Source organism: Artibeus jamaicensis, unplaced genomic scaffold, assembly GCF_021234435.1.
Source record: "Artibeus jamaicensis isolate MK-2021 breed Jamaican fruit bat unplaced genomic scaffold, CSHL_Jam_final contig_465, whole genome shotgun sequence".
Lineage (NCBI taxonomy): Eukaryota > Metazoa > Chordata > Mammalia > Chiroptera > Phyllostomidae > Artibeus > Artibeus jamaicensis.
In genome coordinates this window covers 29,241,076-29,248,942 of record NW_026521843.1, presented here as the reverse complement: position 1 = coordinate 29,248,942, position 7,867 = coordinate 29,241,076, and the positions used below count along the sequence as shown (strand labels likewise).

The window sequence follows — 7,867 nt, the reverse complement described above, 5'->3', positions numbered from 1 at the left end:
TGGGGTTACCCAAACAGCTCACTGGCTCCAGAGGGTGGGGATGGGGGGGAAGGGAAGGTAAGGAGAAAGAAGCCACCTGGCTTAGCCAGACCAAACTCATGTTTTCCTTGGCTGGAGCTGGGATTCCTCTCAAGGTTTCTGCCCAGAGACAGCAGCTGAGCTGAGTGCGGCCAGAGGCTATATTTCACTCTGTTCATCCAGGCTGAGAGGGGGACCGAGATCATCCGCGGGATGTGTGTAAATGATCCAGCAGAGGCTGTTTCATGGTTTGGAGGTGGGAGTTCAGCGGGGTAAGGATTCAATGAGGGTCCAAGTGGAATCCCAAACAACCCCAGTTTTCAGGGGTTCCTGGGTTGCAGGGAAGCGGGGTGGACTGCTCTGGTTATTCTTCAGGGTCCGAGGAGGCCCAGAGGTGACCATGAAATGACTCTGTCAGAGGAGCCTTTCCCAACCTTCTGCACACTGTGGCACCCACTATTATTGCTGTTGTTATTGTTGGGTGACTTCCCTAAAAGTACCCCAGACAGATCAAGGGTGCAAGTCATCCAAATTTCTGCACGCAGTCTACCTGCACCTCACCAAACACTTCTGTAATGGTTTCTAAAAACACTAGGTTGTCTTTTCTGCCTCTGAAATTCATCCCTGGGGAAACTGTCCCAGCCGAAATACCAGCACACTCCAGGAGGAGGAATCCAGCAAGTCACTCTCTCCTCAAATGTTTACTGAGTGCCACAAGGCCAGATGCCAGACCTGGTCCAGGCACTGGGGCCCAGAGAGAACAGTGCCTCCCTATCCCAGCTCTTCCACATGGTCAGGGGAGCACAGGGTCTGACCAGTGCTCAGGCTCCAGTTCTTGTGGGTGCGCTTGGCACAGTCTGAGAGCACAGGTGAGAGCCTGCATCGCCGCCCATCACGTCCAGTTTCCAATGGGATCTGGGTGCCCCTGCTGAGCAGGGAGCCTGCCTGCCTCCCTGGGCCCACCTCCAGCTCCTAGGCCTCTTGTCCCATCTGCTTCTTACCTCTATCTCTGGTGTTTAGAAGATGTCCTCTCGTGTGGCCAGGGCTGTGAGCTGCTGTAGAAAGAAGGAGAGGTTTGCAGTGGGTAATGGGGGTCTCCCAGGGCCTGGATCCAGAGCCCAGAATTTGTCAGAGTTGGAGGGGCCACCAGAGACCAGACACTGCAGCCAGACACCTGCTCCCCAGCCCCACCAGCCCATCTCTACCTGCAGGAAGTCAAGATTTGTAGTTTTGATAGAGGGGGACAGAATGAGATGCTTTTCCTGTCCCACAACCTCCCCCACCAGCACGTTTTAAAACAGGACATTGAGGGACACCCACTCTGATTTTCTTGATCAGAACAAGACAAGAAGACTGACTCCCTCCACTTAGGAAGGTGGCCTCCCGCCAGCTCGCTCCAGAGAGCAGAGCAGTCCTCGGGTCAGAGGACACTCCCAGAACAAAGGGACAGGAAAGTCTTGTTCTCTTTTGGGACAGCACAGGTTTTAAGGACCGAGTGCCCTGGGGTGACAGGGACCCCAACTGCTTTCCTTCAGATTCTAGAAGGACCCAAACCGCTGTCTCTTCTAGTCCCTTAGCCACCTCCCAGTTCCCACAAGGACAGAGAGGAGGAAATGGACTTTAACTCTAGCAATGGGGGTGGGAATAGATGGAGTGGGGGTTATCTTGAGATTGGGGGCCTCCAGGCTGCTGATGGAGCCCCCCAGTTGGTTGTTCATAGACCAACCCCGCCCCATGGGCTTTGGCGTGTACCTTTAGGAGGTGGAGATTTTCTTTATATCTTTCCAGCCTTATAGTTTTTATAGTTAGACTTGGAAAAACATCCTTCTTGTCTTCATTTCTTTGGAAAAAGCAAGACTGGCTTGAACACAAAATGATCACTTGGGTCTTTCGAAAGCAAAAAAAAAAAAAAAAAAAGAAATGAGAGGCCCTTTTGAAATAATGCCTCTATCCCAACCCCCTGCCTCAGTCGGGGAAAGGGCCCCTGCTGAGGCTGTGACTCCAGCAGTGACCAGATAACTCCCCAGCATGTCAAAGGCATTCTCCCCAAGGGCCCAACTGCTCACAAGGCCTCTGAGAAAAACTTGGCCAACCTCCTGGCCCAGCTGCTGGCCTCAAACCCAGGCTGCCTGGCCCGGCCAGGATGCCCATAAATCCCAGAGTCGGCAAGAAGCTGCATTCTGGCCTTGCCCCTTTGCTCAGAGGCCTGGCTACAGGCCCGTGGCCGCTGGTCTAGAAGCCGGTGTAAATAAGCACATTTATCTGCAGCAGATCTCATTTTCTAAGGGACTGTAACCCCTGAGGGGCATCAGAAGTCAGTCCATTTTCCCCTTGCCCTTCCCCACCTGACAGTGGAGATTTAACTGAGGTCTCCTGTCCTCTGCGGATTTTTGGCACATCACCAGTAGATGTTAGTAGAGTTCCGGCAACATGTTAACTCTCGCCCTCAAGGCAGAGAGTGGTGGTTCTCCTAGCATCTATATAACCCTGTTATAAGCCCCCCAAACATTAGATATGCACATATATCGGGTTGAAAATTCAGGTGTGCTGCCCACTCTGAGGCCAGAACCAAGCACAGCTTGCGGATGGGAGTTCCCGGGAGTTGAGGCAAGCTGAGAGTGGTGAGTTACTCAGTATTGCTTCAGCTCTGGGAGAAAAGAAGGAACCTTTGATCCTGAGGTGGAAACATGGGGGACAAATTTGTCTAGATGCCTCAAGGATGTGAGATGTCGATATCAGAGGGGCGCAGAGGGTAGAATTTGGGACCCAGCAGGGCCATGCAGCAGGTGTGGGGCAGAGGAAGTCAGACAGCTCATGAGGTGCATCTTTGGACTCGGGCACGGCCGAGGCAGGAGGATCCAGGAGGGTCCTGGACACAGTCTGGTCTGGGCCGCCTGTGCAGCTCAGCAGTGCCCGGAGGGAGGGGGCTGCTGGCCAGTCCGGCTGCTCAGAGCCTGTGTGCTAGCTCTCCCTGGCTCCTCAGTGGCCACCCGGCTTCAGACCAGTTCCTTCATCTCTGTGCCTCAGTTTCCTTGTCAGTGGCAGAGGACGGTGGTGCTGAAGGCAACAATGCAAACACAAAGGGTATGAAAAATGCTTGGAAAAAAGAAGGAGCCAGCAGAGGAGGGGTGACTGCTTTGGGGTCCACTGGCCAAGTGTTGCCAGCTGAATTCCATCTTGGGCCCGGAGCCAGCAGGGTTTATAAACACAAATGCTCCTGAGGTGGCCGTTGAACCACAGTGCCCAACAGTTGGGCAGCCCTGGTCCCCTGGCGGGCACAGAGGCAGCTCTCCGGTGGCTGGGAGCATCTGTTTCCCAGGCAGAGGAGCTCTGGGTGGACTGACATTGCCCTGGGAGATCCCGGCGGGCCCTCTCCCTCTCACCCCGCTCCTTCCTGCTTGTGTGTTTGGGATTAACATGTATCCCTTGAATCTTTTCATTTTTCTACCGAGATGGAAACTTGGCCATTGACCAGGTCTGGACGTGCTCGTGGTGTGGCTGGGCTCCAGCCAAGCCCACGGTAATTGTAATCACATGTGTGGTGCTTGCTGGCTGGCTGGGCACTGGGGCGGGGGGAGATGCACGGCCGCCAGAGGGAAGGGCGCCGGGCTGGGTGTCTGGGCTCTGGGTGAGCGTGCGGACAGCGTGGCTGTGGACTCCCACACCCATGTCTCTGACCCTCGGTTTCCTCATTGATAAAATGAAGGCTTATTTTAGAATGATGGGCTGATAGGACCTCCGAGGGCCCCTTCCTATGCTCTCAGAATCTGGGATATCATGAGATAGCGACCAACTCTCAGGTGTCCCTTTGGTTTTCCCACGCCTAGCCTGGCCTTCTGTGTTCACAGGGAGGGACCATGGCCGGGAGGTGGCAGGAGGGCTCCAGGAAGGCCTGCCTCTGCCCCGTCTCAACTACCCAGATGCTCGCTTCCAGGACACAGAGCACAGAGGGGCTCTCTGAGTGGGGGTGGGGGGCTGAGATTGTCATTACCCCATGAAGGTAAGCCCAGGGGCAGCTGGGAGTATAAAACATCAGGGTGGGAATGAGGGTGGTTAGAGAAGGGTCTGGAAGGACAGGCAGAAGATTATTCAAGATGATTTTCACCAGCTACCTGGTGCCAAGGCAAGCCTGATTCCCAACCCTCATTAGCCAAGGGGCTGGGGCTGCCACTTTGCTTGATTTAATACACTCTCTGGTGTAACGTTACTCAGAGCACTGAGGGGACCACCCAAAGAGGCCTTTGCTCAGTGGATTGTTGTGGTATTTTCCCCCTCACACTGGAGTCTCAGAAAGCCTGATGTGGGAGAAAAGGGGCCACATACTAAAACTGACAGGCTCAGGGGAGGCCTTACAAACTCAGAGACCTAAAGTAACCCCAAAAGGATGGTCTGAAATTAACCGCACTAAGCAGTTCTCGGAGGGCAGTCACATCCTAGACCAGCGCCTCTCCCTAACAAAGGTCCGTCTTTACCTGCACCGAGCCTGTCTGTTGTGTTTTTGCATTTAAGATAATGTGCCTTTGGCAGGTCAAGATAACACCCTTTTTCCATACGCCTCAGGCACAGTCTCCCAGGGAGCAGAGACTAGGAGTCCGTCACTGTTGATGTCCTGCATACCATCACTCTCAGCTGTACGTGTTCCTTGTTAACTGTGGTGTACCTGCCAGTGTAAGAGAAGTATGTTGTCTTCGGTTTACTTTTGATGCAATCCCAGACATTTCCCTGCTTCGCTTTCTCCCCTCTCCCTAATATACCAACAATGGATTTCATGTAACCTCCTTATGTCTGCTCCTTTGTAATATATAAAATAAGGTGTTAAACTGCCATTCTCCGGAGCATTTCTCAATCCACTGAGACTTTGCTTCCCAGCAGTTGTCTTCAGCTTTGTTCAAATAGACTCACAAAAAAATTCTCCACGGGTTTGAATGTTTCATATGTTGACCCAGAATAAGGAGCAGTGGAAGAGCCATGAACAGCGGCTAAGTGGACTGGCCGAGAGCAGGGCTACCACTGCACAGCACACCCTCAGAGCAGGGCTGCCGGGCGTCTCTCCGGCTCTGCAGAACCCCTGGGGTGTCCCTGCCCTCTCCCCTTTTCACTTGCACATGTCTCTCCACACTTCTTCCTTTGTCACGCTCCCTCATTTCCTCCACCTGCTGCTTTTCTCCTTCCATCTTGTTCTGTCCTCCTTTCTAGGAAGAGAAGCAGAATGACACAGCAGAGAATGGCTTGGGAGCAGGCAGCTTTGACCGCCGGGAGCTTTGGCCTTCCAATTGATGGAAATGAGGGAGTGATATCCTAACCTTGACATCTCTGGTGAGATTAAATAGGATAATATATATGTAAAAAGCGTCAGGCAGTACATAGAAATGTATCAGTAAAAAGCAGCAAATGCTATTATTTACCCAAAATATCAACCGAAATTTGTCTTACAAGATTAGTGGGACTTAATTAACATTTGTCCCCATTTTCTACAAAAATGAGGATAATTTAAACCTTTTTCTTCCTTGTTCCCATAAAGTTAGAATGAGCATACTCAGATAAATTGCTCTTTATTTCCTTGTGGCTTCTGGTTGTTGCCCTGTGTGTCCACAGTCCAATAGGGAAGGGGGACTCTTGCCCTCAGTGGCCCTGTTGCCCACGACTCTCTGGGACCTCTGTCATGATGATGAGTAAGGATGTGGCAGAGGGGCTTTTCTTTCTGGAACACTCGCTCAGAGTGAGGCGGGAGGGCAGAAACTCTGGAGGCACCCCTGGGCTGTGACGAAGGACGTCGGTAGAGGATAGTGACCTTGTTCTAAGACCACTTGTCCCCGCTTTCTGGAAAAGCACTGCATCATGGTGAATCATGACTGCACCTGCGCAGAAGATGACACTTGACCCCTTCTTTATTATAATAGCACTATAATAAGTTAGCATTGTGGGAACCCCTCCCCCCAGTCACCAATCAAGGACAATCATGGGAGAACACATACACAGTAGCTTAAAAGTAATAGAACTACTTGTACATGCACAATAAAAGCCCACCAAAAACTAGCCAGGCAATATTCGCCTATAAGAACAGAATCCCACCAGCCACTGAGGGTCAATTTCTGCTCAGAGTTGGCCCACTCCCATGTTCTGGGGAGGGTACTATCGCTTAATAAATCTGCTCTCTTCCGCTCTCTCTCTTTCTGCTATAAACTCTCCATGTGTTCGCTTCAATTCATTGTTCACGATCATCGAGACCCTGGTTGCCTGTGCCCACCTGTGATAAGAGGACAGCTTCCATGTTCACCTCATGGTTCTGAGGCCACACACCCCAGATGGCTCCTAGCAAACAAACAAAAAACAAACCTAGGGAACATTGGTTCAAGGGCCAGGTTGTCAACTTTATATAAAAACTTTCACTTTCCAGGAGGAAACTTTTACATTTCAGAAAGGTTTCTCCCCCCACATCAATTTACATTGCTTCTTTATCTGTGTCCATTAGGGTCTGGTCAGAAACATGGGGGGTACTCTAGGCATCCCAAATATGTAGGATTTTAACACAGAGGATTTTGAGGCTTGTAGAACTAATGGGAGGGCTGGATGAAAGCAGGTCAGGGAAGCCACCATCAAACCCCACAGAATCAGGAAGAGCCAGAATCGCAGAGAAGATGCCAACATCAGCCTTTTCATGAAGATGGTGCCAAAAGTGAAGAAAGAAGTTTCAACCCTTCCCAAAGCCAAAGCCAAAGCAAAGGCTTTGAAGGCAAAGAAAGCAGTGCTGAGAGGGGTTCACAGCCAGGAAGAAAGAAGAAGATTGGCTGCCTCCTCCCTTCCGATGGGGCAAAGACACTGTGGCTCCGAAAGCAGCCCCAACATCCCAGGAAGAGCCCCAGGGGAAACAAGCTTGACCACTACTCCATCATCAAGTTCCCCCAAGTACTGAGTCAGCCGTGAAGAAGATTGAAGACAGCAACACACTAGTGTTCCTTGTGGATGTCAAGGCCAAGGAGCACCAGATCAAACAGGCTGTGAAGAAGCTCTGTGACATTGACATGGCCAAGGTCAACCTCCCGATCATGGCTGATGGAGAGAAGGAGGGCTGTGTTTGCCTGGGTCCCAACTGGGGTGCTTTGGATGTTGCCAACAAAATTGGAATCATCTAAACTGGCTAATTCTAAATATTCCAATGTTTCACTGTAAAAATAAAAATAAAAAAGATGCTCAGATCGTCTCAGCTTCTAGTGGCACCAAAGTGAGCAACTTGAAAGTGCTTGCCTGGAGGAAGTGGTAAAGCTCTCGCCCGCCCCTGCCAATTCAGAGAAGAAGGGCTTCTCTTGTCTTTGGCCTCCCGAATCTTGTGCAAGTGACTCTATTTCCAGAATCTGACTTCAAACCATGCTGGCATGGAATGCAGAGAACTGAAAAAAGACTCCAGGGTTCTCTGCTGGAGGCCGAAGAACGTTCAGGGTGCAGCAAGGTGCCACAGTCCTGGCCAGCCTGGAGGGCAGCACTGCTTCCGGGGCATTTTCTCCTGTCTGCCCCGCTGAGCGGCCTCCCCCATTCCCTAAACTGTACTTGTCAGAAATAAGGGTTCATAAACCACTGTGTCTAGAAAACAGGGAGAGGGCACAGGAATAGAGGAAAAAGAGAAGAGACATTTTCCATGTATAGAGACATAAATAAGGCAATTTTAAAAATCAGTTGTCTTTGCCAAGGGCATACTGACATCCTGGACCCACGGGGAGAGGAGGGGTTTGGATGCTGGGAGCAAACTGCTGTAGGTAAGTCACTCCTCTCTTTTCCCTCTCTGCTTCTTCATCCAAGAAGCGATGGGTGAAATACCGAGGTCCCTTTCAGTGCTAACCCTCCGTGACTCTGA

At 51.4% G+C, this 7,867-nt stretch overlaps 1 pseudogene; it reads left to right on the top strand.

The window, feature by feature from the left end:
* The first annotated feature begins 6,624 nt into the window (after nt 1-6,624).
* On the top strand, nt 6,625-7,151 carry LOC128627690 (60S ribosomal protein L23a-like; annotated as a pseudogene).
* The last annotated feature ends 716 nt before the right edge of the window (nt 7,152-7,867 follow it).